The sequence below is a fragment of the Agelaius phoeniceus genome, chromosome 2 (genome assembly GCF_051311805.1).
Source record: "Agelaius phoeniceus isolate bAgePho1 chromosome 2, bAgePho1.hap1, whole genome shotgun sequence".
NCBI classification, from domain to species: Eukaryota; Metazoa; Chordata; class Aves; order Passeriformes; family Icteridae; genus Agelaius; species Agelaius phoeniceus.
Window position 1 is genome coordinate 114,009,174 of NC_135266.1, and position 14,957 is coordinate 114,024,130.

The 14,957-nt window shown below is 38.0% G+C and overlaps 1 protein-coding gene across 5 annotated transcripts in view; it reads right to left on the reverse strand.

The window, feature by feature from the left end:
- Positions 1–14,957, reverse strand: part of EPHA6 (EPH receptor A6) — a 373,338-nt gene that overhangs the window by 127,111 nt on the left and 231,270 nt on the right. The gene's annotated exons all lie outside the window — the stretch shown is intronic.

Here is a 14,957-nt window from a genome sequence, read left to right on the forward strand (position 1 = left end):
TTCTTCTCCTGTGTTTTGCTCCTCTGGAATGTGTTTGGAGATTGTTTACCCACAGGTGATTGTTTCATTGGATTCTGGTGTAAGTTGTTTTCACTCATTGGCCAATCATTGCCAAGCTGTGTCGGGACTCTTAAGAGAGCCGCGAGTTTTCTTTATTATCTTTTTAGCATTCTGTAAGTATCCTTTCTGTATTCTTTAGTATAGTTTAGTTTAGTATTCTTTAATATAATATAGATCAAAAAATAATAAATTAGCCTTCTGAGAACATGGAGTCAGATTCATCTTCCCTTCCTTCATCAGTGCACGCCACAAATACAATAAAGGTGCATGGTTATCTATGCAATGATTTCAAATGGTGCAAAGATTGTGTTATAGAAAATAATCTTTGCTTGTTTTATTAATCTAATAATAAAGTATCTAAAAATATTCTCCAGACTCGTAGATGGTTTTAATAGTATTGATGTGCAGCTTTCCCAAATGTTACAGCAAACGCAGTCATATTATTCAACAGTCCTGAACACAACTAAGATCAACAATCCAGTTACCAAAAGTAGTTTACAGATTTCATTGTTTGTCTTTCCACTAAAATATATTAGTTTATTACACACCCTCCCCCATTCATCTATCTTCTGAATCTTACTTAACTTTTTCTAAGTTTCCATGGAGTTGTCTCCTAAATATAACACATTTTTTATGACTTCTGGTTTTATCTTTTGAACAAAACAATCTCCCTACGAAAATGAAAACAGAATCTTATTCTAGTCACAAAATTTCATGCCTTAGTGTTCTTTCCTGTAAACATTTCAGGAGGTTTAAGAAATGAAAACAATAAATTCTAGAATGCAAACAAACACTGAAGAAAACAAAACCGTGTGTTTGTCTTTGAAAAAAGGGAAACTCTACATAGAGATATGTGTATTTTTCTCTGTGGTAATGCATTTATCTGTGACAGAAAATTAACTTCCATCCAGTCTTACCTTTGGGTAACTATTCTGTGGGATAATAGTTCTGTCCTCTCTGATCTGAAAAAAATCCCCAACTCAACACCTCATATCAGAAAAAAAACCCCTACCAAAGTGTAAGAGCTGACACAGGAAACTTCTGCACCTTTGCCACTTTAACCACAGGTCTGATGCAAGGGTGTCAGAGAGAAAAAAAAAATCCTGTCATGCAGAATAAAGGATTAACCTGGTTTTCAGGAAGTCCTTAAACAGCATAATGTAAATAACTGATTAGAATAAAACACAAACTAATAAATAAAAAGCATTCACAGGATTTGAACCAAAATGTTATCCCTTGGCAGGTATAACTACTCCCTTAGCCAAAATGAAATTTTTACTCTTGAAACTGAGGGTGAAGTTGAGCTCTCATAATATCTCTCTGGGGTACAATCAACTTCTCCAAGCAAGATACAAAGTCAGGTCTGTTAAAAGGAAAGCAGGAGCTAGCAAACATGGATTTGTAATTGCTAAACATTGATCAAGGGCCTAGGAAGGCACTGCTCACATAAATAGTTTTACTATTTGTTATTTTAAGTCATTCACTGGCATTGAGCTGTGATTTACAGGTGGGTCTGAGGGAGCTATAGCAACCTGTCAGATACATCTGGTACCCCCTGTGTGCCTGCTTAGAGGTGATGAGCATCAGCACACTGCAGCTTCATCCCACAGCATCTGGGAGCTCATTGTTCAGACAACACAACCCTTGCAAAATTATTAAGACTGGTGACAGAAAACACCCAGGTTAAGCTGTAGATAAAATTATATTCTTGGCTCTTTTAGGCTTATAAAATATACACTGCTGATATAACATGTCTTCAAATTATAGTCTCAACTTTACAAGTTTTTCATATGTACTGCATGATGGGAATTTTTCTTTGTGTTCTAACTTCCAAATTTATACAGCAATTCATGCATGTTTTTAGCCTGAGCTCAACACAGTAATTCTTCCATTTGATGAAGTGCATTTCAAAAATACAGTCATGGTGCACTGGAAGATCCTCTCAAAACTTCAGTATATGAAATAATCCCAGTTGTCTTCCTGGGAAAGAACTCAGTCTGAAATTAACAGAACAAAATTACTTTAGATCTCCCCTTTAACTACCTGTGCTTGACCTGGACTTGAAACCAACAAGCCCATACAGCAAGGTTCACATCACACCTGTGGCACTGTGCCAGCACTGAATCCTCAAAATCCAAATGCAGAGATGTGAACATAAAGCTGTGAATATGAGAAGTGTATTTGTTTTTGTAGAAAGTAAAAAAAAAAAGAAAAAAAAGAAAAAAAGGAAAAAAGAAAGAAAATGAGTGTGGTTTTTAACAAAAAGGCACAGAAGAATCACCATTGACCATTTCCTGTATGTGCAGAAGGATGATCCTGTTTTTGGAAGATAGGATTCCAGTCAGAAATTTATTATAGGAAGAAACAGACAAATAAAACCAAGTAATTAAAAGCACAGCTAGCTGAGTTTCTATTTCTTTTGTTGTGAAGTGCTACTAAAGAGCACTCATTTCTGTGGAGAAATTTCAGCTCCTTATAACTGTTGCTCACCAGAGCAGAAGTCAATTAGACCTTAGAGATTCTATCCACTTATTGTTAAAGCTCTTTTTAACCAGAAGATTGTAAGATAGGTAAATCCTATTTTCCCATTCCTAAAGGCTGCTCTAATGTCCCTATGATGAATCAATGGGAAGTTCTTTTAATTAGTTGTTTCAAATCCAGTAGCTGCAGGAGAACTCTAATATGATTACCCAATGAAACCATTTGAAAAAAAGAAATGCTTAGAAGAGCAGCATGGTTTTAATCACTTTAAGGGCAGCATTTTCTTGCCATTGGTCCTAGGCTGAAGGGTGGTTTCTGGCTCTTGAGCTCAGCACTGATCTGTGTTTTGTACAGAGGATTCTTTGCACCATCTGTTACATCTTCTACACTGTTATAAATTTCTTCAATTAAAATGAGTCATCTACAATGTGGTGAGCTCCTCATTTAATTTAGTCCCACAAGCTTCTTGGTCTTTTCAAATTTTTATTGAATAATGGAAGTGCATTCTTTCATTCAGAGTGAGCTGATTTTATTCTAAATTTCTTTGGCTTCTCTTTTTCAGAATCCTTTTTTCCTCATGTGATACATACAGGAGAGAAAATGTGTATATTAAACAATGACTGGATCTAAGTGTCTTTTCCCTAAAAATTTCTTTTTCTGAGGCTGACTTCCATTATCCATAACTGTCTGATTTCAAAATAGGTGATCTTCATTCCTTTGGACACCATCCTCATGAGAAGGCTGTGGGTGTCAGTATGTAAAATATCGGGGGTCTCAATATGTAAAATAATGCCCTTTGGGATCATGTGTTTAATTCAGTTTGTTGTTTCTATATCTCTGTCATTAGCAACAATTACACAAATTGCAAATTAAATGTTATTCTTTCCTTGAGACCTCTGCCTGCTTCAAGGTACAGGAGAGATTACACTTACCAAAATATAGGGCTTTGCCACCTGTTTTCTGAGCAGGGGTTTCCCTTCAGAGGAGGGAATCCACCTCTCTCCCTGCCTCTTCCTCCTCTCTTATCTCAGTCACTTCCCAATTGCAGTTATGGGAAAATACTGACTAAACTCTACTCAAAGCCCTTGCTTCTCTTTTAAAACTCCTTAATCCCTCCTAGATTCACCCTACAGAGGAGGAAACCTGCTTAAACATCCTGCAGGGAGCTTGCATTCTTCCTGTTGGGGAACACTTCTTTCAATAAGAGAAGGGCAGTTGAGGATGGAAGAGATATCAATGCTGCAATGACTACTTTACATTGACTGTCTTGGATCAGAAAAACAAAAGAAAACTGTTTTCTTGGTTGTGAAAAGGAAAGGGCTCCTTCAAGCTTCAATTTCATGTTAATGGCACAAATTAAATCAACAGTAAACTATGCCTAACACTATAGAACTTATAGTTATCTAATAATTTCAAGGCCATTAAACAAAAATTTTAGGGAATCAATGAAACAAAATAGAGGTGTATCAAGGTCCAAATCTGAAGAGTTCTTCCAGATGGTAAAAATACTCTTTGCACTTTTTCTACACCAGAAAATGCTATTATAATTTCATAGTGTTTCACCAGCCTACGTTCTGTAACTATATTACAATTCCTATACTATTGGACAAAGAGTATGATTTTATATTATAAATACCAATAAAAAGAGCACTGAGATTTCATTCACAGTACCACATCTGAAAAAAAAAAGACATTATTTCAGGGCACAGTAAGAAAAATATAAGAAAAATACTGCCTATACTTCTGATTCTAGAAAGACTACAAGAAAGGCAATAAGCTGCTTATTATCTCTTAGAGAAGACATTTTACTCCAGTAACAGAACTGGAATGAAACAACATTTCCTGATCAGTGATAGTGCCTCCAGTGCTTTACACCCATTTAAGCTATTTGCCAAGGATTTTCCAGGGAAGAGGCCTGAAGCCTTGATCCTGCCTTACTAATGCCATGTGTGAAGCATATGATCAGTCATCTGAAGGATGTGGTTGTGCTGTCTATCATTCAGAGCAGTCTTCACTCCTGCAGTATGGTTATTAATCCTCCAGCAGAGATGCAGTTCATCCTTTCTTTCTTTTGTGTGTGTTTGTTCATCTTTCTGTTGCTATCTTTGTAGGATAAGGGAAGAAAGAGTATCTTATGAACAAGGGATGTGATAGGGATCCAGGAGACCTCTGTTTATATTCTTTTCTGGTTGTGCTCCAGAGATTTTCTTTAATCTTTTGACTGAGCTATCTTAACATACAATGTGAATGTCAGTAAGTTCCTTTATTTGCAATACGTGAACACTTTCCTGTTAGGAGTGTGAGTGTGTGAATACAAAAGACTAAAACCTAAGCAAATGCTGACATGGGAAGCAAACCACTGAAATATGAACAGAAATTAAACTTTTATTAAAAAAATCCCCAGTTTATAACCCACCTCTGTATATTAAAGATGTTCACATGGATGAAACATCCTCAGGTTTATAGTGAATTCAGCAAGAATTTGTTTTCTTACCATACAAGCTTGCTTTCAATTAGTACAGTGACTAGATAAGATATTTGATTCTTCCCATAATAGTCACTTATCTTCCTAATCATTTCAGTAGTAATTCACAGTTACAATGCTTGGAGGGGATACTATTAGTGGCACTAACCTTGGAGTTCAAAGTTGAGTATGGTGTTTCCCTGACAAAGCATTACAGCTTGCAAATTAACAAGTTTGGGTTTTAAAAAAGTAATTTTTGCTTCATTTTCTTACACTAGTTCCCTAAAGGTTTGCACTCAAAAGACAGCAGAGCAGTGTGTTTCTTTTGAAGCACTTCATTTACTGAAAATAGGCCTCCAGCAAGTTATAATTATCGTCTCTCCCTCCATCTTAAAATCTTTCCCCTTGCAGATCTCCTTTGCTTGCTCAGAAATGGTGGATGGAAGCCAAGTGAACCCAATACCCTTGTCAAAAACTGGATTCTGCTTACAGTGTTGTGGGCTAAAGGTCATGATAGACACAACCCCAGATTTCCTCCAGAGTAAATGTAGATTCAACATGGCTTTTTTTTGTGATCCATAATGCAATTCTTTCTTTCTTCCTTGCTGCTTAATTTCTCTTTCATCTATTGTTGATCTTATGTAAAGAGACAGTAATTATTCATCCACACGATTTTGCAACAGTACAGATTTACTTTTGCTTGCAGAACGTGCTGCCATTCTCCATTTTTCGAGCTTCAGACAGAAGCACTCCTAAATCTTTACTTCTTACAGGGCCTACTCAGCTTCTACTACTTCAAAGTGGATTTTAGTAGAAGCTACTTAAAACAACAGTACAAAATAAAGCCTTCTCAGCTGTCAGACTGTGTGGCTGTTCTGCTCTCTCTGATGACATGTATGTGCAAAGCCTCAAAGGTAAAAAGTATTGTGAAATATTTGACACAATTTATAGCACAATGAATGATTTAAAATATCTTAGTTACAAGTTTTTTTAAAAAATTGTATCCCTTAAAAGATCACACAAATCCTTTACTTAAATGTATGTTTTAAGGAGTTTCTTTATATGCTCTTAATGTCTAAAACAAGAGGAATAAATTCAGTTCAAAAAAGCACAGAGGGAGGTTGTGAGTCTAGGAATCAGATGCAAACAAAAAACATTTGCAAAACTAAACCAGGTTGCCTCTCACATAAATGGAAATAATGTCAAATCAACAGGTCTCTGGCAACTAAAGGGATTTACATCAGAATAAGCAGATTCTTGGATGCTTTCAATTGCCTTTTAGGGTTGGAGGAGCAGGAGGCAATGAGAGATTTAATAGGTCATGGGGATTCCTGAACAGCTCCCTGTAAACCAGAGCTGCCCTCTGCTTGTTTGGCAGAAGGCAAAACCGAGTTTGTGTGGGACTGGTACATCAGCTCACAACAGGTGGCAACAACTTCTGTGGCTGAATGGCACAGAAAAATGTGATTACTGGGGAAAAAAAGGCCCTTCTCCTCATTGGCTTCTTCTGGGCATGTTGTTCTGGATTAAAAACTAGGGAAAGGTGCAAGAGGCCGCTCCAGGCAAGTCCATTCTCTTCCTATCACTCTTTATGATGATTATAAACCCTGCTGTGGTATCTAGAGGAGAAGTAACAGAACATTATGTCCCTAACCATCATATTTTCTGCTTTTACAACCTCAAATGTTCTGTGTTGTGCTGCTCACTGTTCCTCCTGAATCATACATTGTGGTGAGCCACTGACTGTCGGCTGGTGGCACATTTGAAATTGGTGTGTGTGCTTTCCTGGGCTACTATTCCTGACACACAGGAGTCCTCTAAAAAAGAAGGCAGAGTGGCTTATGGGGTTTCCTTTTTAAGGAAAACTGTGTTATAAAAGAAGGAGGCAGGAGAAATTGGTTTATCAGCAGATTCAGATTGCTACTATAATGATGTTAATCAGCGTGAAGAAAGATGTGTTCCAGCCCATGTGTTATATAAGTTAAAAATATCATTCTAGCACTGCTAGGTGCCCTGTGATGTGGGGACAACCTGTGGTGACACATTTCTTCAGAGAACTTTGTTTCCAGCCTCCTGATGTAACTTGGGTTTTGCTATAAATTGATTGGCAACACAACTTGAGGTTAAGAAGGCGTCGTTCATTGCGGCGAGGTGTCATTACGGAAACAGAGCTGTAACTAAGTCTCATTCAGCAACAGCCCCTCCAGGGTCAACTGCAACCAAATTGCTCTGCAGAACTTCCTGCTGCTAAATTGATCTCAGAAGCTGGAAAATGAAATAAGCAGGTTAAAAAGCACTAGGAAATCTGCCATCTTTTCACTCCATTAATTGCCACTCGTCCTGCGATGTAACAAAGGCAAACATAAAATGTACACTCATTTCAGCAAATCTTTCCTGCTCTTGTTTATATCCAAATATGAGGATAGATCAGATTGCAAGTAATTTTCTGTCAAACAGTACTTTACAGGTCTGAAAGAGGTTTTTCTTTTAGCAAGAATATCATGAATATTTTATGTGAACATCTTCTGTGAACCTTCTGTAAAAGCTGTTTGTTGGCATGTGCAGAGAATGTCAGAGCTACTGTACTTCAATATTTTGAGTGAATGTGTGCAAGTGCATAGAGACACATCCAATACTGACTTCAAATGTACATCTTCAAAAGACTTTCCCAAAAATGTTGATTTTAACAAAGCATTCCATAAACCACAACAATGCTAAATTAATATGTCCTTATAAATTAATTCCCAGAATGATGTTACAAACAAAATCATGTAACTTATTATATACTTCATAAATGCTAAAAATATTCCAAAGGTTTAATCTAGATCTGTTTCATTGAGGATCAAATATCTTTTAAATCTTTGATGTGGAAACCTATGCACAAAAAAGCAGACCCTTTTAAACTCTGGCATACAGACAAGAAACACTTCTAGGAGGCCAGGAAATCAATGGTTTGTACTTGATGCACACGAATCACTGAAAAGCACTGCTGTTGTCAAATGTAGCTTAGGTGTTCAATTTCTAGGCAAGTAGGGTAGAATCTGATTTGACTCAAGTAAGATAAAAACTGGGGATTAGTTTTGGCAAGTTGCCTTAAGTCCCTCTGTAGTCAGGAGATGAGATGCTGAACCTGCTTTGTGTGCTGGTAGATCAAATGTTTTAGCCACAGTATTTAACACATGCATCACTACCATCAGCACAGAAGTTCATTGCAAAATCAGTTATGGATCTTCTCTAAAGGTGACCTCTAGAGCAATGCAGGAGTAATTTTAGATATGTCAAGATCCTAAATAAATTTCTACTATTTTCTTTTTTTTAGTTGGGTGTATCTATACAATACTTCTACATGAAGTAGCATGTTTAAGCTACCAAAAAAAAGTGGACAAAAGGCACATGCTCTGCAATGAAAGATCATTTATGTGTTCTTTTAGTTAGCTCATTGGGGATGTTTACACACCTCTGAGTCTGAGGGCAGGCTCTCAAGGAGATGGATAGAAGCAATGACACCTGAAGGTATCAGGGCAAATCCACGCTAAAAGCAACGAGCTGCTGGCCTTTAACTTCTGTTATGTCTAAAACCTGAGCTTCAGAAGAGGCCAGTGGCTCTTTCTGGTCTACAGTACTCATATTCTGAAAACACGTCACACTAATATTAAATGCACTTGAAAAATAAATGCCTTTTTTTGTATGTTTTCCTCTTTCAAGAAGATTGAGTTGCTTTTATTCACAAAAACAAAACTCTGCAGAGTTGAAAAACTGCTGGAATCTAAAGAGTTTTCATCTTTCTGACAAATTAAAACAGGAAGAAAGAAGTGTAGAAAGTAGATCAGATGATAGGCAGTAAAATATATTTCCAAGAGAGGTTTGTGGAAGGCTGGTAATTATGGAATAACCTTTCAAAAGGGAAGCCTCTTCAACTATTCGCTGCTAGTTAGCTCATGCCCTGCAGCGTGTGGTTTAATACTTATTACACATATCCATGCTCCTGGAGAGGCAATCTCCTGACAAAGACTCATGTGAGAAGGAAACCTGAGCATCCACACCTCCAGGTCAGTACATCACTTAGCTTAAGGAGCCTGCCTTTTCTTTCTGAGAAATTAACTATCCAAGGAATGCCCTCCTAGCAAGAGACTCTGAATTGTCAGAACTCTTCCATTATGCCCCTTTGGTATTTCTGTCATTTTTCTTGATACTTAATGAGTTTTTTGTGTTCTTGAACATTCTGTGTGCTGAACTCTGCCCTTGGAGATTTTTTCCCAGATCTATTTTTCATCTCTAGTAGCACAACAAATGCGCTTCCTACAGCAAAAAAGACAAGGAAGGTTTGAGGTGGAAAGCTGAGCAGTCCTGTCCTACACCATGTCTTGTCCAAAGGATGAAGTCTAGGGGACTTACTGACACATGCAGAGTTTGCACTGGTTGTTTTTTAAAAAGGACCATAAAAATTCTGTTGCATCCAAAAAGTTAGGGAGTTGACAGACACTGAAGCAAGAAAAAGAGAAAACATTCCTTATCAACTAGGATGCTACTGAATGCTGCTGGGAATTGGAAGACCACATATGGAGAAGCATTATTTAACACTTTCCTGATCTTCTTTCATCAGTGCACCCCATAGCTTATTGTCAGAGAAAAAAAAAACGGACTAGATGAGCCTTCTGAAATTCAGACACACTACCTCGTTACAAAGCTTTCTGTTTAGCTCAGTCCAAAGGCTAGCTGGCTACATACAGCTTCCTTCTGGAACAAGCTTTCATCTATCCCCAAAGAGCCTTCTGCACTGCAGAAATTTTACAGAGAGAAAACACCCTGCGCTTGGAGCTCTGGGAGTTGCTTGTAAGAACTAATGGCTCATATCCACACAGTACATTAGTGACATGCAGCTGAGTGCTTTGGGGTCTAACTTTCAAGTGCCTGATCCTCAGAATGATAGAGTTAAACTGCGTTCTGTGTTCACTTTGCTCCTTAACACTGTCAAAACCAGAAGAAATCAGAGCATGCACAAAATTGGAGCTTGACAATTTAGACAACTTTGAGTTTGACAGCTCAGGTTAAACACCAAGGTTAGGCATTGGAATTGCACTACTGCAAGATTGTTACATTGGAAAAACCCACTGAATAATGATCTCAGTAGCAAAAGTTTGCTCAGCCTCTTTTATTTTTATCATGAAGAAAATCTTCCTACCTCCTTAGATATTCTAAGTAATTCTCTTTGTCCAATATCATACTTTGATGTGGGATTCAGCTGTGAGTCTGTAGTTTGGAAGGTCTGAGAAATCAGTGTGTCCACACAGGATATTTAAACTTTTTTGGCACACAAACAAAACCAAACAGTAGGACCTGCTAACTCAGACCCATGTCTCAGTATTTGGCAATGATCTCTGTTTCTGTGACCTTCATCTTAAAATTTCTACAGCAATCATCTCAAATCCCTGTGTACCCAAACATATGGTGAAACCTGGGCAAGAAAAACCCCACCAAAAAAACAGCAGCTAAGGAAATCTTTGACAGAGGGGAAAAAAAAATCCTCCACATATGCAGCAATTCCTTGAATGCCATCTAGAGGACACTAACTTCCCATGGCTATGAATGGGTCCTGACACAGTCAAATGTGTCAGTTCTGGATCTTCTAGCTCTTTAGCTGTACTGTTCAGAAAATAAGGGTTAGTAAAATCTGGTCAAAAAGGAAGTTTAAAAATACCAACAAAATAAATAATACAGGATAGCTTTGTAATAGCTTCTAAAAATACTATTCTGTTTGCACAGATTAATTCTGTGCCAATAAATTTGTGGAAAATAATTACTGGAAACAAAAGGACTATTTGTAACTTTTTGTTCTAAAATATACTGGTTATCATTTTGATGGTCCTGCATCAATATCATGAATTTGCTGAGCCATCATGCTAACTCTGCAATAACTCAGAATTTTCCATATTTCATTAGTGATCATGATCACAAAGTATTTGTAGTGTTGACTTAACTACTCATGACATGGTTGATCGGATATATTGTGATTGTGTTTGCAACTGCTTATGTTATGCAAGGTGATCTTCCCCTGAAATGTCCTTCCAAAATATTCCACATTAACTGAATGCATAAAGTTTTGAGGAAGAAAGGCTATACTGATAACTAATTCATTGGCTCTGGCTGACAAGATCTCTTCAAACTCTTTGAACTCTTTGAGTTTGTCAGTGTTTGTTTCAGTCTCCACTTGCTGGTCAGGTCCCATTAAATTTACACCATCTACTCTCAGTTACTTTAAGCATCTAATTCCATGACAACACCTAAAGTTAGGAGCATCAGGACCCATTTAGCAGAAGAAATGTAGCAATTCTATTTCTTCTGAAGTCTGTAAGATGGTACATCTTAAAAATATTATTACCTCAGCCTGTCTGGTCCATGCTCTGCATCTCTCCTCAGCGCCTACACTGGAAAGACACTGAGTTCTCTTTCCTCAGCCAGTGAAATGTGTTACCTTTAATCTACACTCACAGAACCACCTTAATGGCTTTGTTTTTAAGATAACAATCACTCTAACCCTACTCCATTCTATAAACATTCATATCACCAAGAAAAATATTTTAAATTGTGTATTAAACACTTCATAATGCAATCTTTTGCATCTGAACCTCCCATCAGGTATAATCCTGCTATATTGCCAAGTTCAAAGATGCTGTTTGCTTCCTTTTAAAATAGGCTGAAATACAAGCATGGAGCCTCAGATTCTGATATAATAATAATAATAATAACCTGACATTTCAGTAAGCACTCAATCCTGAGTGTATATAAATATAAAATATAAAACAGCTGAGAGGGAGACATTTATTAGCACTCTCGAGTAATTGGAACTAGCAAGGAAGACAATAGCTGACATATTTCAATGCTTACACATGTTGTGTAAATAACTAAGAAAATTTCACCGGTTTAAGAATGATTTCTAGAAGGTTTATGATTCAGAATAGTAATTTGTAAGACACAGTTGTTATGATAAATACATAATTGAAATATTCAGGTATAATAATTCTATTTCAAGGGTCATATGTAGACTGTTTTCAGTGTCTGAAAAATATGTCCATATTCTACATGTGCTTTTTGTTTACAGTGGACCAAGTCTACCAAGACCCTTTTGCTGTAGATTTTGCTTGTACTGTGCTGTTTGAGATGCTCTAGAATGATCTGCTTAGATGAGACAGTCTGCTAAACTTAATCAGGGTAGTAAAAAGGGAGGACTATGGAGAAATGTGGAGGGGCTTCATGAGATCAGCTGACTGGATAATAAAATGGCAGATGAAATTCAGAGGAGAGAAATGCACACAGGAAAAGAACCCCTAATTTCATAAGCAAAATGAGCTCTGAGCTGACCATTTCCACCCAGGAACAAGATTTTTGAGTTCTAATAAATAGATCTATGAAAATGCCAGCTCTGTGCTCCAATGTAATAAAAAAAAAGATTAAATGAAATGTTAGGGATTACAAAGGAAAAGAAAAGCCACCAGACTTTCATACTGAGACAGCATATGTGCACATTTGAAACACATTTTGAATACTACGTGTAATTTTGGTTTGTCATCTCAAAAATGGTATGTTAGAACAGGGAATATCTACAGTAATTAGTAAATTAAAGTTGTGGAATGTCTTGCACACAGCTAACTCAAGAAAAGAAGTGGGCTCTGGAAAGGAGGATGCAATGAAAGGTTGAAGCAGGAATGACACAAAGAACACAAGGTGTGATCACTTCTTGCAGCACAAAAGCTGAACATGGCAAGTAAAGTCAAAAGGATGTGATTCTTAATAAAATGTGAAATTAATCTTTGGAATTCCTTGCCAAGGGATGCAGTAGATTTCACATATTACGTATTTACGTATTTAGTAATAAATTGTTAATCTTTACTGGGAAGGAATTTCTCCCCAAAATGAATGTAAGAGGAAAGCAGGGTTGCTGCCTGTTTTGATGAAGAGTCTTAGCCCTTTTTTTTTGTTCTGGGTTTTTTTCTCGTATGTAAGCATGGTAGTGGTAGTGAGAAGCCTGGAGTCTTCTCAGTGAATCTGCTGCACATCCATGGAGAAACTGCTTGCATCTTGCATTGGATCTGGCACCTCTGCTGTATCTCAAACTCACTGCAGTCATTCATCACCAAGTCCACCTGCATGTATTCTTTATGAGGAGAGCAACAGTTTATCACAAACTGGGAAGTGCTGACCATGCCTGAAGTCTGAGGAGTGAAATACACAAGTAAACCTAAAATGCGGAGCACTCCCACAAGATCCTATGGACAACACACCAAGGAATTCTTCAGCTCACTTGGAGGCTGAGGCACTGGGTGCTACCCCCACAGTCAGGCACTTTCCAAAACCCTGCACATCTGCTCTTTGGACAGCCAGCCAATCTTCCAGAAGGGAATCTACCAGGCAGACAGGCCAGAGAAACGTGGGAATTTCTTAACAACAGGTACATGCATTTGGCTGACTCTGGGGGAGACAGATTTTGTGTCTTTGGCCTGGGGCAGACTCATGAGAGGACAAACTCCTCTGGGATGGTCAGGAATGGGAAGAATCCTCTCAGCACCATTTGTTATCCATGCACTGGGTCTGAAGATGAGCAAAGGCTGCAGGATATGCACTGAGTGAAGAGAAATGCAGGAGCAAAGACACTTCAAGACATCAGGCCAGCTGCAGCAGCAAAGGAAGAAAAGAGCCTGTGCAGGGAAGCACTGCAATGAAATTTACTGGAATATCTACAGGGAGTTAGTGGTACCAAAAATGGGGTAAGCTAAAATATTAGTCCATCTGTGAGTGGATTATCCATGAGACATCTGCATTGCCTGTGGATTTTTATAACCACACAAAGTAGGTGCTGAAATTCACACACCACTGGATTGATCTTTTTTCATAAGCCTCAGAGTGGCTGAGACATTAATTTCTTTAAAGTATGAGCTTTATTCCTTAACACGAATTTCTTGGTTAAGAACTCAAGCACTGTCTTAAGTATCATCACCATCAAAATAGCAACCATTTAATTCAGTAAAGATAGAAATGGATGGGAAAACTCATGTGGAGAGATTTATTACTTCATAAAGTTTGCATAGCACATTTAGTCTGGATGTAATTCATAAAACCTTGGATGTTCACTGCTTATATCCTGCAGTACATAAAATAAGGAATATCTACTCCCCTTCCACAGGTCAAAAAATAATAAGCACACTTTGGCTACTGATCAAATTGAACATATGTAGAGATTGAAGCTGCCCCATCTGTGTGCGGGCAGCAGAAGGGCTGAGGCATGTTGTGTCTGAATCAGAGATGTGAGCTGAGTCCTGCCCTGCCTGTGCCCTGCAAGCCCCCCACAGCCCCTTCAGCTGCAGGTGGAGGAGCATCTGCAGGCTCAGGGACCAGGGTGGCACTTGAGGCTGTCAGTCACATCCTGATGGACATGTCACTGCCTACAGACATTGGTCTGCTGTGCCCACACCAGTCCAATGGATCACCAACACAGGAACTGGCTTTTTATCTAAACTGTCCAGGAAGAAATGCTCTGCAGGGATTGTTTTTAAGTCTGCCTGGTGTGTGAACTTCAATATGCATAAAACCAGGGAGTTTCTGGGAGGCTTTACAATGCATTACATTTTCTGTCATTGTGTCTACATGTATTCACTGCAAACTGGTTTTACAAAGGAGAGATGCCTCAGCATGTGAAAAACCAAACCCAAAACATCCCTCCTGCTCCCACATTTTCTACTCATGATTATGCTGTTATCATGCAATGAAAAATAAGGAAAAGACACAAACTTCTTTGGAAGTTTCAACTGAGTTTTCTTCTCCAGTGGCAAGAAACAACAGTATGACTACAGAGATATGCCAGATGGCTTCAGTCAGGTTTTACTAATTTACTGAAAAGTTTTTAGGCAGAGAACATGTATATTCTGAATTTAAGTACACTGCATACTTGTGAAAGTCT